The following is an 18,643-nucleotide window of genomic DNA, read 5'->3' as shown; positions in this document are numbered from 1 at the left end:
TCATAACATCTAGTTTTCTTCCTGCTGTTCACACTGCAAACAAACACAGTTGTTCAGTTACAATCACTCATTACGCAGTTGACGACTGCATCGTGCAACAGAAGAGCCAGGACACTAACTCATTTAGCCTGTTGCGTGGATAATTTAAAACATGTATGAAATAGTGCAAGTTATACTTTCCTTCTACTGTTGTAGTTGTGAATATCGCTGTCACTTTCAGACTCAAGTGAATTTTTGCAGACTTAATCAGTGAATGAATGTGATTTGAGCCTTTGGTTGACGTCCCTAATTGCTTAGAGATGTCCACAACATAGAATATTCTCCCCCAGAACATTAGTGGGTGAATGACTCTGTACCCCACAGTTGGCCAGTTTTGACATTTTGTCAATATTTGAACCCAAGAACTTGGAGGTTTCTACCCGATTTATTATATTCTGTTGGCATGCTAACATTAATAGGTGATGAACTTTGTTTGCGATGCCAAACTGGATGATTTATGTTTCTCAAAGTTTGCAGCAGGTACATTGGTCTAAAACCACGTGCTTCATATGGTTTGAATTGATTGCTTATTTTGTTTGGATCTGATAAGTGCAATTCTCTTTGTTATAGGCATTTACGTCACTCTAAGCTGAAAATGCATTATTGTACTGTGTTGTGCATTGTTTGTCAGATTCTGATAATGAGTGTTTACGACCTGTCGCCACTCGTGGCTTGGCTTGCTTTTGTGCACTCTACCGCGGCTTACAATAAAAAAAAGGGGGGGGGGGAATTGTCTCGTGAGCAAAACAATGGCAAGAGACTGCTATTTGTTGTTACTTACACTGCTGCTTTCTTTGATAATGATCAACAAGAACCAAATAATAGACTGCGTATGATAGATGTTCTGAATGAGAGTTTTGCAAAAATTTTTCTCTGTTTGAAAATCTTTGCAGACGCCTCTTCAGTACATTACATTCTGCACAGAAATGAGTCATCTTAGATTTTTAAATCTAGTCAGTTGCCGTGCTTCATTTCTGACTGAATCACTATTCAGCATAAGAAGAATACGAATACAAACATGACATGATATGTATATTCTTCCGCGTTTGCTGTTGTCTCACTCTAGTTTCGTAGTTTATTAGGCAGACAGGATTTAAATGAGATAGCAGCAAACATGAAAGAATACATGGCATAATGTTTACATTCTTCTACCTTTTAATTTATTTACTGATGCAGAGTTTTTGGCGCCAGTATTTATCTTTGTGCTTGCAAAGCATGCCTCTGTAGTGCTACATATATTAGACAGCAGAAGTTAGTTGTGGCGGCACCTACCAACATTTTTCAGAACTTCCGCTTACTTTGAATCTGATTCTAAGCCGCATGCGGTTTTTTGGATTACAAAAACCGGAAAAAAGTTTGGCTTAGATTTGAGTAAATACGGTAATTCTTTCTCCGTTGCTGTACAATTAAGCTCATGTTTGTGTAGGCTGCGACTAGCGAAAGCAATGGTTTTATTTTCTCCCTCTTCTGGGTCCCATTCCCCTTGCAATAATTCTGCTGCTATGCCATATTCTGATGCATCTGTTGTGATGCCAAATGGTCCACGAAGACTTGGATGGTTTGAAATAGGAGCATTGACTAGGGTATCCTTTACTTCCTGGAATGCATTTTCTGCATTTTCATCTCGTAATCATTTTGCCTTTTGCTTTAATAGCGATAGTAGATGTGGATTACTATGACCTGTCCTTGTATATACCGTCTATAAAATCCCACTAATCCTAAAAAGGAATGTAACTATTTTACATTGTGTGGATGTGGACAGTCTTTAATCGCTTTAATGCGTTATGGATCTGGTTTAATTCCTTTTATTCCTATGAAATGTCCCAAGAATTTTAGTTCCTCTCGCCCAAAATGTGATGTAGCGAGCTTAGTAGTTATTCCCTTGGTATAGAATTTCTCTATTGCTCTTGCAAGTAAATCACAATGTTCCTCCCAGGTTTCTGAAACAATCAGTATATCTTAATCATAGATCAATAGCTCTTGTAACAACTTTTTCCCTAATGCTTGATATAATGCTCTTACAAACACTGATACTGATATGTTTAACCCAAATGGCAAAACTTTAAACTGGTAGACTTTCCGTCGTATAGGAATGCAGTATAAGGTCTAGATTCTTTAACTAATTTCACCTGCCAGTACCCATCCGTCCGATCCACAGAACTAAAATAATTTGCTTTTGCAAAACAAGCAAGTAGTTAGTTTATGCATATGGGACAATCTCTCCAGGTCAATGTGACGATTCCAGGTTCTCGCATCTAGTAATAGGTGCACACCTCCTGTTTCCTTTCTGACAACTAACAGTAGATTGTTGTATATGCTTGTGCTTCTTTCTATAACATTAGTAGCTAACATTTTATGTATTTCTTCCTGTACTTCCTGTTTTCGTTGATAGGTACAGGGTAAGGTCTACAGAAAAAAAAAAGGTTCTTTGCTTTTGATTTTAAAACTACACACATAATATCCTATATTCCCTGGTTTGTCTGAAAATTCATCTGAATATTTGCATAATATTCCATATAGCTCTTCCTTTTGAGTAAGGGTTAACAACAGTTCAGATTCGTAAGCCTTAGCATACAAATCAGCTTTCGCTATTAACCATAAATTATTACTCCCATTTAGTCCATGACATCGATCTGTCATAAACAAGATCTCTCTATTAGGCCACAGTTATCTAGATTGCAATTTTGTCATACGATGACATGTTGGAGACCGTGGCTGTTTTTGAAGACAAATGTTGATCGTGTTAGGACAGCAACCAGCCACAAATTTACTTTGAGTTCATTTATCTAGATTGCACTTAAAGAAATCGCTCTGAAAGTCTATTACCACCGCACATTTCATTAACCAATCTACTCCTAGTAATACTTCTGTATTTATTTTAGGGACTATTAACATGGTTTGTTCAAACACAAGTTGATCTATTTAAAATGTAATCCTTGTTTCCCATTTCACTACATTGCTCGTGGTACATGTAATACCTACAATATTTACTACTGTAACAGGTAACTTAGGAAATTCCTTTATTCTTCCACTTAATAGCTATTCCTCCAAAATTGATACTTCGCTTCCTGAATCAACGTAAATTTCCACTCCTTTATTTCCTATTCTTCCAATTACAATTGGTTTGTGTTGCACTTTTACTAAATTTTCCTCTTTCGCTAATAACCATTCGTTAATAGGTGACATTTTACTATAAACAACCATTTTACTTATATATGGGCAGAGTATTGTTCTGCGGCATCCTGGATTCTGGCCATTGACCTCCTTTTCTGTCACTATGACCGGATAGTGATTGGAACTTACTTCAACAATACGCTGATTTGCCCCGTATTATTTTGTTGCATATTTACTTGTTGGTTTTGAGGCGTAAACACTTGCGAATTGATGTTATCAATCTGAATTCTTCCCCCTCTAGGGTTATTGTGATTTAGACCATAATCCCTGCTGTGAACAGTTTCATTACTGCTTACTCTACAATAATTGGATTCATTCGTCCACGGTAAGGAATTACAAAAGGATTTGTTATTTCTATTCCCCGTTTTTGGGTCATTCACTGAATAATTTTCATTTCTTTCAGTATTCAATGTGTCTAAAACTTCAATAAACATTAATAACTCATTCATGGTTTTCCACCCTCTGTGCAATATTCCTTGTTGAACGTGGTATGGTAAACATCTAATGAGTACTTTCGGTAAGTGCATTCATCTGTTGGATGATCTAAGTATTTAGATTTTGTCAAATGCCGTTCCAAGTACTTTTAATATGTGCCCCATGAATTATTGTACGGAGTAGGGTCTAAAAACTTTTTTTTAAGATTAATTTTTCCTGAGTACTTGAAGACCAGTGCTTTCTCTTAAAGCTTTCTGAGACACAAATTCTTCTGCATGAGCATTTCCCCATTCCGCAGCTTCTCCCATTACGTGTGCTAATGTGAAATCTATTTTCTTTAAGTCATCACAATTTTTGGACAAAGATCTGGCAAACACTCGTAAAAAATAAATTGGGTGTACATCACTGTCTGGTTTGTACTTTGGAAAGTGCTTTGCTAAATTAAACCCATTCCCTATAGCTAAAGCCTCTATTACAGGGCTTCCCAACGTGTCATCCGCTGACCCCTTAGGGGTCCGCCGGCTCTTTCTAGGGCGTCCGTGGCCACCCTTCACCAAATCGTGTAAAATAATGAGTAAAATAAAAATGTGAAAGTCAAATTCGTCACTTTTTTTTTTTTTTGTGTGTGTGTGAAAAACGTGTACTTTTACTTCAGGTTGTATTCCCAAGCAGCCTTTGCGGTTCCTAAGTGAGAACGCATACACAGTTTAGTGCCGGAGAATGCGGCTTCTCTGATCGACTGTTTCGCAACAATACGGGGGTCGTTTGTGCGCCGGCTCATGGCGGTAGATGCACTGAAACATTTTACGCATGCGCGGAGCGAGCTTTGTCAACCAATCACAGTGCTCGCTGGCACGTATGCGGCCCCAGGCATCATTAAATGTTAAACTTGCTTTGTCAGTGCACTACCTATTTCATAAGTTGATTTTTGACCTTAAAGTTGTTTTCATTCATCTCTAAACCAAATACTATTGATACTTCGGTGGGGGGGGTCATTGGGAACATGGAACTAGCATTAAGAAGCTTTCAGTTCCCATGGGTTTCGCTCTGAAATTTAAAGTTACTGTGCTCTTGACTGACTAGGGGTCCGCCATGGATTTTCGACTGAAGAAGGGGTCCACCTGCTGGAAAGGTTGGGAAGCCCTGCTCTATTACATCTTTAGTTACTCCTGTCATTGTTTCAGGTTTACAATTTTCTAATTTCTTTTTATTAGTGTCTATTGCTTTCCATATTCTATCAAGTTCTTGTTTACTGCTAATTGTACCTTCCCCAGAAGTGATTTTTGCCATTATTTATTTCTGTTTTGTCTTTTACTTCTTTTTCTACGAATAACTGTAAAGGTTTCTCCAAATGTTGTATAGCATGAGGTGTTCCTGCTACAGCATTTTCCCATATGGACGTGATTTGCTTATTTATGTCTGAAATACTAGTGCATACCGCTTGGAATCGTGAATTCACATTATCTACATAGCTTGTCCACTGTCGGGTTGTTAATCTATGTACACTTTCTTGTAAATGATCTGTTAACACTTGTTTAGCTACTTGTTGCACCTGTAATGGCACTGAGTCTCGTAATTCTTTTACTCTAGAATTTATTTCCATTATTTTAATGTTTTGATTATTAACTTGTGCATTAAAGTTAGATCCTAAGTTAGGTTTAACCTCTTGTATTTTATGGTTGAGTACGTCATTGATTCAGTAACTTGTTCCTTAATGGACTAAATTAGTTCTACTTGTTCGACTCTCCGTCCTTTCCTATATTTCTCTGCTTGTTTTTTAATCATACCTTTTAGTATTGCCTTATCCTTCTCTGCTTGTTCTTTAATTATGCTTTCCAGTATTGCTTTATCCTTCTCTGCTTGTTCTTTATTTATGCCTTCAAGAATCTATCTTAACTCCTCGTTTTGCATTGCCGTATTTCTTGTGATTGGCATACACTTTTCATTACTAATCAACAGTATTAAAATTAAACCCTACACTCGCAGAAATGTCTCAACTTTTTTTTAAAAAAAATGTTCACGGCTCACCCTTCTGCGGAACTGTGAACTGCGTGCTTGTTGTAGAACAGCCGAAGCCAGTGCTGAAGTTGTAGCCGATGTCTGCTCTTGCTGCCACTGTCTTCTTTTTTTTTTCTGTTTCAGGTATCCAACAGTAAATTATAGTTTCCATTCATTATGTGTTTACTAATCAGACAGTTCATTCAAAAGAAGCTCTTAAATATTATTCTTCTTGATTCCTTGCTACGTGTGAGGTAAGACACTGTTGTTGATCGCTGGTTGTCAGGGGCAGCTTCTGTCTTCTATTCTTTGGAGTCGTAATTCTGGTTCAGATCAATTTTCTGCACTTAATTGCTGGTGCATTCTCCATTCGCCTTTTCCACAGTTACCATATGGGGTGTATTTTTCCGCTTTCTCCTGCTGATACATATTTTGTAGGGTTTGTGGTGGATCTTACACCAGCACTATGGGGAAGTTGCATCCCTGGCTGATACAGCAGGACAATATTTTGCCGACCCTGATACACCGCCAGATGAAAGTAGTATTACCTTTATCCTCTCGTCTCAGAGTAGTTGTTTGGTGATGCGAATCCTTCCGTGACACTTTCCTGTCGATCCAACTGTGGCGAAGATTCCTGGAATGCTTTTGCAAGTTCTCTCTACTGCACTACTAAATAAATAGCCACACTTATCACAAAGGGGGGGGTATCTTGTGCCCAACATTTTCACTATTACTTTTAATAACACAACAAACATTTGCTACGGTAATACCATTCTCTTGAGTACATTCAAAAATGTCCGTATATGCGTACTTCAGGACCTGAGAGAGTGAACCATATAAACAACTACTGCTGTTCAATTGTTCATTGCGCCCTTTTTGGTGCGTCATTTACTCCATGGTTCTTGGATTCAGGCACTTGCTGCACTATGCCACAAATGACTCCTGTATGACCAGTGGTTGTAATACCATTTTTACAGGTCCCCTTCTCGCTGGCTACACGACTGCTCCACATCCACTTCATACAAGAAAGGAAAACACACAGTTTCCTTTCCTACTACATTTATCCGTATTCAATTTACTCACGAGCATCTCTTGTTGATGGCTTTCCAGTGGTGTGTTGGGATGTTTATAAATATCCTGAAACACTACACTAACCGACCTAGCAAATCATGACATAATCAGAATGAACAACATAGTTTATGCCAGTTGTTGTGGCAACCACAGATAACATTTAATAATGGGCCACTTACATTCTTTGCATCATAAACTCGTGACGCTATTTCTAAAAGCCACAACTTGGAATTGCATACTATCATTGATGTGATCATGAAAATAAAGCAAGAACAGTATTCGGGTCTTAGTATGAAATCTGTGGAGCTTTCGAGCACTCATTGCATTTTGTACATGTATAGATGATAGGGTGTTCCAGTTTGTATTACTTGAACAGCGAATTGTGTTTTATACATCTCATCATGTACATTTGCAATCCATTTGGTTTGCATACAGGAGACATGTCAAAAATTTATAACACAGTTACAGCGATATTTACATTAATAAATAACAGCTCTACGATAAATAACAACACTATAAGCATAGCTCTTGGAAAATGTAACACATTGTATCCAGCTCAAATTTCCAGTTTGTCCTGCATGAATTCATCCACTGAATAATAACACTTCAGTGTCAGTACCTCGTATAGCTTTCTTTTAAGTGAACGTAAATTAATCTTCATCAGCATGTTCCTTTTTAATTTATTACAAATTTTCATTCCCATGTATTGAGGTCCCCGGGCATACAGTCTGAGGTGGTGGGTGGGGAGCATAAAATTTTTTTTTTGTTTCTAGTATCATGCGAATGTACAAAACCGTTTCCCTCAAATAATTAATGTCTGGTGTACAAAAATACAGGGTGTTCAAAAAGTTTCACCACAGTGCCGTATGATTGTTAGCCACGCGTGCCATATGCCACATTGAGTATACCGAAATGAAACTCAGTGAAATACAAGTTATTAATTTATGGAATATACATTTTACTTACAAATTTTCACATTAAGTGTTGCAATGCCCACCCCCCCTGGCCCCCCCCCCCCCCCCCCCCAGTTGTTGAATACATAATTCAATTTGTCAATCATGTTTCCAAACACAAGCTGTAACATTTCTTCTCTAAAAGAAGCAGTGAAAGTGGATATTGCAGTTTTCAATTCATAGTTGGATTTTGGACGGTTTTTATAGAGACTTGCTTCCCCTGTACCTCAGACGAAAAAGTCAGGTGGTGTTAGCTTCAGGTGATCATGGAGGCCAAAGTCCCTGTCAAATTATGCAATCACCAAAAACGTCAGCAAGCAGTGACATTGAAACGCGAGCTGTATGTGCGGTTGCACCATCTTGTTGAAACCAACCATTCAGTATTTCACTTAACGCAAGTTCTCCCGTGCATGGGCACAGAATATCACTGCAGTATCATTGTGCATTTATTGTTTCGTTGAAAAATATGGGATCCACAATCCGATGTCTAGAAACGGCAATCCACTAATATTTTCACAGAGTGAAGTGGTTCCTCATGAATACACAAATACTCTGCGTACGAGAATTTTGGGAGTTCATGTACCTGGATAAATGAAACCACGCCTCATCAGTGAAAAATGTTTCATTAAGAATATCCCTTCCATTTTGTCGAACAAAATTTTTGAACCATTGACAGTAATGCAGTCTCTTGCCATGATCAGTATTTTTCATTTCTAGCATGACTGTCACTTTGTATGGGAAAAGTTCTGATTTTTCCCTTACAGCTGTGTGGGCCTTTCAGACATTAACATCGATTTCCTGGGCAAGTTTTCTTACTGACTTGTTTGGACTCTTGGACATTTTATGGGAAATATCGAGTAGTTTATCATCAGACAAACTGAAAATAAAAAACTAAACTTTTCACTGGAGGGAAGACTAGAACCAAGGACCTCTCGTTCCGCAGCTGCTCACGCTAACCACTCCTGAGCTCACACTATCCTTGATGTTGGCTATCTTGCCCATGGACTACTCAGTTTGTATATTTTGCTTATTTTTTCATAGTTCCACACAACTTCTTCCTGTTTTCTCGATTGATCTGTGTTCAGTTTTACAAGGCCTATCTGCTGTGCCAACTTATAACAAAATCTAACGGGGGTGCGATGGGGAGGTTCCCTTGTCAGTAGATTTGTGACATTTTCTAAGTGTCCTGCCAATAAAATGCAGCCTTGGGTTAGCCTTTTCCACAACATTTTCTTTGGGTTCCTTCCAATTCAAGTTTTCATAATTGTAATTCCTAGGTAGTTAGTTGAATTTAAGGCCTTTAGATTTGACTGATTTATTGAGTAACTGAAGTTTAACAAATTCCTTTTAGCAGTCATGTGAATGACCTCACACTTTTATTTATGGTCAACTGCCAATTTTTGCATCATTCAGATGTCTTTCCTAGATCATTTTGCAATTTGTTTTCATCTTCTGATGACTTCATTAGTCGATAAATGACGGCGTCATCTGCAAACAACTGAAGATGGCTGTCCAGATTGTCTCCAAAATCGTTAATATAGATAAGGAACAGCAAAGGGCATAAAACACTACCTTGGGGAATGCCAGGAATCACTTCTGTTTCACTCGATTACTTTCCATCAGTTACTACGAACTGTGACCTCCCTGACAGGAAATCACAAATCCAGTCACATAACTGAGATGGTATTCCATAAGCACACAGTTTCACTGTAAGCTGCTTGTGTGGTACAGTGTCAAAAGCATTCTGGAAATCCAGGAATACGGAATCGATCTGAAATCCCGTGTCAGTAGCACTGAACACTTTGTGTGAATAAAGACAAGTTGTTTCACAAGAACGATGTTTTCTAAACCCATGTTGACTGCGTGTCAATAGACTGTTTTCTTCGAGATAATTCATAGTGTTTGAACACAGTATCTGTTCTAGAATCCTGCTGCTTATCGACGTTAATGATATGCACCTGTAATTCAGTGGATTACTCCTACTACCTTTCTTGAATATTGGTGTCACCTGTACAACTTTCCAGTCTTTAGGTACGGATCTTAGGTCAAGTGAATGGTTGTATATGATTGTTAAGTATGGAGCTAATGCATCAGCATACTCTGAAAGGAACCTAATTGGTACACAGTCTGGACCAGAAGACTTGCTTTTATTAAGTGATTTAAGTTGCTTCACTACTCCGAGGATATTTACTTCTACGTTACTCGTGTTGGCAGCTGTTCTTGATTCGAATTCTGGAATATTTACTTTGTCTTCTTTTGTGAAGACATTTCGGAAGGCTGTGTTTAGTAAGTCTGCTTTGGCAGCACTGTCTTCGATAGTATCTCCATTGTTATCGCGCAGAGCAGACATCGATTGTTTCTTGTCGCTAACATAATTCACATACATCCAAAATTTCTTTGGATTTTCTGCCAGGTTTCGAGACAGTTTCATTTTGGAAACTGTTATAAGCAACTCGATTGAAGTCCGCGCTAAATTTCGTGCTTCTGTAAAGGATGGCCAATCTTGGGGATTTTGTGTCTGTTTAAATTTGGCATGTTTGTTTTGTTGTTGCTGCAACAGCGTTCAAACCTGTTTTGTGTACCGAGGAGGAGGAGGATCAGCTCTGTCGTTTGTTAACTTATTTGGTACAAAACTCTCAATTGCTGCCAATACTATTTCTTTGAATTCAAGCCACATCTGGTCTGTACTTACATTGTTAATTTTGAAGGAGTGGAATTAAACATGTATTTTTGCCAACATATTGTGGGTAAATTAGTCACCACCAACTATTATTGTATGAGTCGGGTATGTGTTTGAAATCAAATTCAAGTTTTCTTTCAACCTTTCAGCAACTGTATTGTCTGAATTGAGAGGTCTGTAGAAGGATCCAATTATTATTTTATTCCAGTTGCCAACAACGACCTCTGCCCATACTAACTCACAGGAACAATGTACTTAGATTTCGCGACAAGATAAACTACTTCCAACAGCAAAGAACACGCCACTGCCAATCGTGTTCAGCCTATCATTTCGGAACATCGTTAGATTCTTCGCAAAAATTTTGGTTGAGCTTATCTGGCTTTAGCCAGCTTTCAGTGCCTATAATTTGAGCATCAGTGCTTTCTATTAATGCTTGGAGCTCTGGTACTTTCCCAACACGGCTATGACAGTTTACAACTGTTACACCGACGGTTCCTGTATCTACGTTCTTCCTATGTTCGGCCTGCGCCCTTTGTGACCGAAGCCCTTTTTGTGTTTTCCAGAGACCCTCTGACCTAAAAAAACTACCCAGTCCACACCCCACAGCCCCTGCTACCCACGTAGCTGCCTCCTGCGTATAGTGGACACCTGACCTATTCAACAGAACCCGAAACCCGACCACCCTTTGGCGCAAGTTGAGGAATTGCAGCCTACACAGTTGCAGAACTGTCGGAGCATCTTGGTTCAGACCCTCCACACGCCTCTGTATCAGAGGTCCGCAATTGGTCCTGTTGACTATGCTGCAAATGGTTAGCTCTGCTTCATCTTGCAAGCAAGACTGGCAGCCTTTACCAGTTCTGTTAGCAGAGATATTCTGATCCAAAGTGACACACATCATTGGTACCATTGTGAGCGGCCACCTGCAGACAGAATAAAGAGGGAAAAATCATACATTTAGATGGTTTCAACAGATAAGTTGTGCGCAAGCTGACACACAATTTTCATGTACCCCAAATAGTCACTTTTCCTATGACAAGGATAAATATGTATTTCTTCATTACAGTACCTGCTCCCACAAGCATGGCTTCAGGTGTGCCAGTTTCTTTAATGTCAATGTATTACTTAGACATTATCATGTAATTAACATGCGTAATATTTACCATATGGTGCAAAACAGCAGGTAACAGGAAAGTGTTTGTGGAATGTTCAGAAATACATAGGAAACGTGTTGACTATTTGAATAAAATAAAAAAGTACTATGAAGACTGTTGACCCATATATATTGATGAAACATAAATTTGTAGTTCGCATACTACAACCCAAGAGTGAGGAAGTAGGAGTGCCAGTTTCAAAATGACGTCATCTCATTACGTTCCAGTTCGCAAATGAGTGCCCTGCGTAAAATTAGCTTTATTGAGTTTGGTGACAGGTGCCCTCTCAAATCTAGTGAAGAATTCAATATGTTGGCTACATTTCATGATAGCAATGTATGATGTAATATGCATCAGACTCAAAACTGTAGACCCCAATTTGTCATTGCGAACTTCTCAAATTTGGTGCAGTGTTTTACTTAAATGCACAATATCACATTAACTCTATTAATGAAATGATGGGCACTTCATCATTATGCTGTCACGTAAGGCTATAAGTAATGCTAAATGATTTTTTTTACCAGACAGTTTCAGTAAAACTCTTTGAGAAAGAATGCAAGGTGTGCACCTGTCAGTGCCAGCAAATGATGTCTCGTAGTGCTAGTAGACATTTCCCAGTCTGCAACCCCCAACCACTACTGCTCTCCCCACACTTGCCCAACTGACTGCAAATATACTGGCCACATTACTCTGCACACAATATACACACGTTGGTGAAAACCCTAGTACTTTACTTTCACAAATTTCGAAAAATTATGGATCGATAAGGTGTACTTACTGAAATCTGTTGTTACCTTTCGTATTGTGACACACGGTCAATTGAACTTATTAGTACCCGAGGTTGGGTTCAGCCCACAATGTGATAACCTATACCAATATCTTCAGAAGTGTTTCATGCAAACACTGGGACTTACTATTTCAGTTACCACAGAACTTCTGTAATATTTGCCTTTGATCGAATGTATCTCTACCTGTAACAGAATAATCACACCTGAATTGCTTCAATGTCCTCCTTTAACCCTCCCTGGTTGGAATTCCAAATACTTGAGCAGTAACTGAGAATGGGTAGCACAAATGTTCTGTACATTATAAAGCAGTATTGAAAGCTTCAAAGTAACAGATGTCCAACAAAGGCATATTTTAACCCCTTGTGGAAAGTTTTCTGTATGAGTGATGTACCACATATGTTCCCAAAAACATTACATGGAGTAAGGCCACAACTTTTTAGTATCTTGTTGGAGGTACCAATTATTCCACACCATCTTTTGCTTTCAAGGATCAGGATTATATTCAATTTATTTTGGTGGGTATGTGGTGAAATTTTCATTTCTCTAAGTTCTCTATATTAGTTCTTCTGTTAACTGCTTTTCTTTTCCTTGTGAGCTTACTGAACTGATTTTCTCACCGAAGCTCCTTGGCAGATTGAAACTGCAAGCCAGACCTGGACAGGAACCCAGAACCTCGCCTTCTGTGGGAAATTCTCATACCGAATAAGCTGTGTATACAGGCGTGACTCACAACTTACCCTCGCAAGTATGCTTCCTACCTTACAAGCTTCACAGTAGTTCTCCTGCATACACAGCACTTGTGGAAGGAAGTATACTGCAGACTGTTGTTTCCTCTAGACATGCAGAACTTGGGTGAAGTTTGGAAAGTAGGAAGTAAAGCTACGAGGGTAGGTTGTGAGTCACTTGGGTAGTTTAGTCAAAAAGAGCAGTGCTCTCAAAATGTGAGGTTCTGGGTTTGCGTCCCGGTCCCGTACACAGATTTAATCTGCCATTAAGTTTCATAACACTGCACACTACACTGCAGAATGAAATATTTATTCTAAATTTGCTCATCACTTTTAGAGAGTAATTAAAATTACCTGCTAAAATGAAATGTCTAATATACTTCTCCAAATGGATTTATGGGTCATCTTAAGTTTTATATCGCTTCATAAACAGTTGTTGATAACGGACATAATTTGTTTTATAATTTTCAGCAATCACCAAACACAAATTACATGTCAGTAAATGGTTTGGTAATTCCAGATTGGGTTTCTCAAAATTTTCTGTGGTTTTTAGGTTGACAGTCAGCAGCGAACAAGAGCATTTTGTTGGAAATAGTGTTTTGTGATCTCACGATTTCATAGTTCAGAAGCAATGCAAATAAGCTAGAGGGGAAAAAATCTCGTAATACAGAAATGTGTGGTAACAATGTGTACTGCTGATAACTGATCATATCTCAGAAGTGTCTTCATGGACTTCTGTGCTCTCACGTACGTGCCAATATGGTTACTTCCTAATAGTGTTTGTGGTTTATAGTCAGAATGAATTTAGGATGAACTTTTCAGTTTGCAACCACATCAGTAGAGGCAAAATTGCTATATGGACTACGATTTCCGATAAAAGTTATATTGTGGATACCTCCCAGATGTGCATTTCTTTTTAGTTTCTGTCCATGCTCATAAATGCAGAAGTATGTTAATCTTTCGCAACTTAACTGCTGAACCAATGTTGATGAAGTTAGGTGTGGAGGTAGCTGAGGAAGAACACAGGCAACTTTAGGAAGTGTGTAGTATAAGAGGCTTACTGATTTGATAAATATATCATGAAATACGGAACAAAAATTACTCTTTTGCAGAGCTATTTATTATTTGACTTTTGAACTGTATCATATGCACATCACGGGATGCTTAACCGAACAGGCAGATACATAGGGTAGCTGACATATTGCACATTCAACAGTTTATTTACTCACCATCCCTCATCATAACAAAACTACTTATATGTGAGTGCAGCTGTGTAGCAGCTAGTGTGATAAACATACATAATGAATACGCATCGAAATACTCATTAGAAACTTCTCCAATAAATTGCTCCGAAACTTCTGGGACTTAAAACACGGATGTTGAAAACTTCAGGGTCCTCCTAAATTGGTCAAGTGTGCACTACACTTCAGAGGCTGCTACCTCGGTATCTGACTGTGCGTGGATTGCACTCAAGAGCTTTTTAGAGGAGGTAACTCTCCATCCAGCTCACAGAATGACACTGTACAAGGCCAGAAATATAAGTGTAAGTTTCAAAAGAACACCTCCCACTCCCACCCCCAGAGTTGAGAATATAAAAATCCTTGTAGTTAACTGCCAAAGCATTCACAACAGAGTGCTGGTTAGAAGTGCCCTTGAAACATAGTGAAGCTCACATAGTGCGGTACAGAACGTTGGCTGAAACCTGAAATTGGTATCAGTGAGATATTTGGGTAAATTTAAGTGTATATTGAAAGGATAGGCTAATGCGAAACTCAAGTCAACTGAGATAGAAATTTGAAGCTGCATGTGAGATTGTTTGGGCAAGACTCAGTATCAGAGGTTGGCATAAAATAATTGGACCTTCTGTCACCCACTCATCTCCTGATGTAACTGAGATATATGTTCAGTTAACTAGATAAAATCAATAGTGTCAGAGCTCAGTGAGAAACTTGAAACTTTCAACACAGGACAGGAGCATGTAGAGGAACTATGTCCAAAGTTCAAAAGAATAGTTACCCAGACAGTGAATAGGTGTGTAACCAATAGAACAGTTCATAATGGGAGGGAACATCCATGATAGTCACTGTTAAGAAACTTCTAAAGAAACAGTGATTACTGCATAATAGGTGTAAAACAAAGCATAGTGCTATAAATAGAGAGATGCTAAATGAAACATGTTCGACCGTCAAGAGAGCAATACGTGAAGCTTTCAACGATTACTGTGGTGGAATACTGTCAAATGCTGTTTCACAAAACCCAAAGAAATTATGGTCATACGTAAAGGCTGTTAGTGGCGCCAAAGTTAGTGTCTAGTCCCTAGCGAATGAGACAGGAAATGAAATAGGGGGCAGTGAAGCAGGAGCTGAAACGTGACTGTAGGCTTTCCCGGCGTAAACTATTGAAGGTTTCTCAGGTCTCCAGCCGGGTGGTTGCGTTGATATCTCGCGACGTTTCGGGAAGTGTCACACTACCCATCTTCTGGCGAAGTGTCGAGATTCGTGGAGAGCGGGCTATTTATATGCACGGTCACCCCCCTCCACTGAACCTCGGGTGGCTGCGGTGGACCAGCGGCGTGCGCGCAGTGGTGGGGATGGCGGTCGCCCCCGGCGGCCGCGTTCGGTTCTCGGTGTAAGCATTCTGTTTGCGTCAGCGGCGGTGGTCATTGACGGGTGCGCTCCCGACAGATTGCCGCTATCGCCAGGTTCCATGCTGCGCCGAGTTGGTATCCCTCGTCTCTGTTGACCAGATTCTTGTGAATCCTTATTTCTATGGATTCTTTGATCACGCTTTCCCAAAATCCAGATGCTCGGCACAGTACCTTCGTGTTTTCGAAGTTGAAGGTGTGTTCTTCATTGATGCTGTGTTCTGCTATGGCTGATTTTTCTGTGTGGCCTAGTCGCAAACATCTGATATGTTCTTTGCAGCGTTTAGATATGCAGCGCTGTGTTTGCCCAATGGGCAGCCTTAGCAGAACACAGCATCAATGAAGAACACACCTTCAACTTCGAAAACACGAAGGTACTGTGCCGAGCATCTGGCTTTTGGGAAAGTGTGATCAAAGAATCCATAGAAATAAGGATTCACGAGAATCTGGTCAACAGAGGCGAGGGATACCAACTCAGCGCAGCATGGAGCCCGGCGATAGCGGCATTCCGTCGGGAGCGCGCCCGTCAATGTCCACCGCCGCTGACGCAAACAGAATGCTTACACCGAGAACCGAACGCGGCCGCCGGGGGCGACCGCCATCCCCACCACCGCGCGCACGCCGCTGGTCCACTGCAGCCACCCGAGGTTCAGTGGAGGGGGGTGACCGCACATATAAATAGCCCACGAATCTCGACACTTCACCAGAAGATGGGTAGTGTGACACTTCCCGAAACGTCGTGAGATATCGACGCTACCACCCGGCTGGAGACCAGAGAAACCTTCGTCAGGAGCTGAAATGCTTAACTCAGTTCTCAAATGTTCCTTTACAAAGGAAAACACAGGAGAATTGCTTCAATTCAACCCTTGTATCTCTGGAAAGATGAGTGAAATAAATGTTGGTGTCAGTAGAGTTCAGTTAAAACCTGAAATTGTTAAAACTGAACAGAGCTCCAGGGCGATGTGAATCCGTCATATTCTATACTGAGCTAGTCCCCCTTCTAACTATAATCTATTGGTCAAAAAGGGGTAGTAAAAGTGATAGATAAAATTACTGTCCAATACACTTGACATAGATTTGATGTGTAATCTTAGAACATATTCTGAGCTCAAACATAATGAGGTATCTCAAACAGAAGACGACCTAGGTGCCAACCAGCATCGATTCCAAAAACATTGATCAGGTGAAGCCCAACTCGCACTTTTCTCACATGACATACTGAAAGCTTTGATCGAGGCAGCGATTTAGAGGCAGCATTTCTTAGTTTTTGAAAAGTATTTGGCTCACAGTCAGTACCAAACCTATGCTTATTGTTAAAAGTATGGTCATATGGGGCATCAAGTGAAACTTGATTGGATTGAGGACTTTCTGGTAGGGAGAACACATGTTGTCGTGGATGGAGAGTCATCTTCAGATATAGAAGTGACTTTGGGTATGCCCCAGGATAGTGTCGGGACCCTTGCTGTTCATGTTGTTTTTGACCTTGTGCACAATATTAATAGTAACCTGAGACATTTTGCAGATAATGCAGTTATCTATAGTAAAGTACCATCTGAAAGAAGCTGCATAAATATTGTCATATCTTGATAAGATTCCATAGTAGTGTAAAGCTCTTGTTCCCAAAAATCTTATATATACAGGATTCATTTTTTTTCCTTGCAGAAAATTTGAGGGAGCCATCTGGAGGTGGCATTGAGGCAGCAACAACATACATCACAACCTGTCCGTGATGCGTCTGGCACCATCACCACATACAGTTAAATTGTTGGCTACCCTCACCACATGTGGGGGTATCAGCGACTCCGTAGCAGCATCCGGGCCCATCGTGGATGCCGTCCATGTGTGCTGGACCATCACCGGTGCATTGGTAGGTAGTGCTTGGCTGAGTGGAGAACAATAGAGAAGAGGAAAGGGCCCTTTGGTGCATTGGCAGGATAGAAGGTGTTTGTGTGCTGGACTGGGGTCAGGGGAAGGGATGAACATGCGGAGGACACGGACTAGCAAAGGTTGAGGACTGGGGGATCGCGGGAATGAAGAGTGTGTCATACGAAGAGTTCCCACCCGTCCAGTTCAGAAAAGTTGATCTCAGTAGGAAGGATCTATATGATGCATTCCTTAGAGTGAAACACATTTTGTCGGATAGCATGATCAACAAATGTGTAGTCCAGCTGTCTCCTGACAACAGTATGGTGGTGGCCATTCATCCATACAGACAGCTTGTCGTGCCTTTTTAGAATGTAGCACAGTGGTTGCAGCTTAGTTTGTAGATCACACGGCTGCTTTGACAGGTGGCTCTGCCTTTTATGGGGTAGGAGATTCCAGTGACGAGACTGGAGCAGGTGGTAGTGGAAGAATGTATGGGACAAGACTTGCATCTGGGTCTATTACAGGGGCATTACAGGAAGATTCAGTGGTTGGCAGAATACCACTATGAGGATAGCGGATAGGACATTCCTCATTCCACGACACAACGAGGGGAAATCGAAACCCTGGTGGAGAATGTGATTCAGTTTCTCCAGTCGTCAGGGGAGAGCCCCTTTGTGACCAGACTGTGGATTTGTGAGCTGTGGGAGATGACTGGCGGGATCAGGCCTGGGAGATGTGTTTCTGGAAAAGGTGCGGAATGTAATTTAGAATGGTGTGGAATGGGTGGCAGCTGCCGAAGCGGATGCATTCTTGGTACTTTAGATGTTGATGGAGGTACCAATGTGGCCATCCTTGAGGTGGTGGTAGAGGTCAAGAATGGTGGCTTGTTGGATGGAGAAGGAACAGTGAAGTAAATGGGGAGAAGGTGTTGAGGTTCTGGATGAATGTCTGTAGGCGATTCTGTGGATAACATTATTTCTTATCAGTCCTTTGCTCATTAGGTTAATCATTCCACTCAACAGATCGTGCACTACTTCACTTCACTTTCTGTGAGGATAACAATGTCATCAACTAATCTTATCGTTGATATTCTTGACCCTGGATTTCAACCCATCTTGG

The 18,643-nt window shown here is 40.3% G+C and overlaps 1 protein-coding gene across 1 annotated transcript in view; it reads left to right on the top strand.

Annotated features, from left to right (window-relative positions):
* LOC124554014 overlaps positions 1–18,643 on the top strand; it is a 64,659-nt gene that overhangs the window by 4,418 nt on the left and 41,598 nt on the right. The window contains exon 2 of the transcript XR_006968205.1: positions 17,321–17,525. The gene's annotated coding sequence lies outside the window, so the exon portion shown is untranslated. The remainder of the gene's footprint in view (positions 1–17,320; positions 17,526–18,643) is intronic.

The sequence above is a fragment of the Schistocerca americana genome, chromosome 11 (genome assembly GCF_021461395.2).
Source record: "Schistocerca americana isolate TAMUIC-IGC-003095 chromosome 11, iqSchAmer2.1, whole genome shotgun sequence".
NCBI lineage: Eukaryota > Metazoa > Arthropoda > Insecta > Orthoptera > Acrididae > Schistocerca > Schistocerca americana.
Note: the sequence above shows the minus strand (reverse complement) of the source record. Positions and strands in the feature narration are given on the sequence as shown.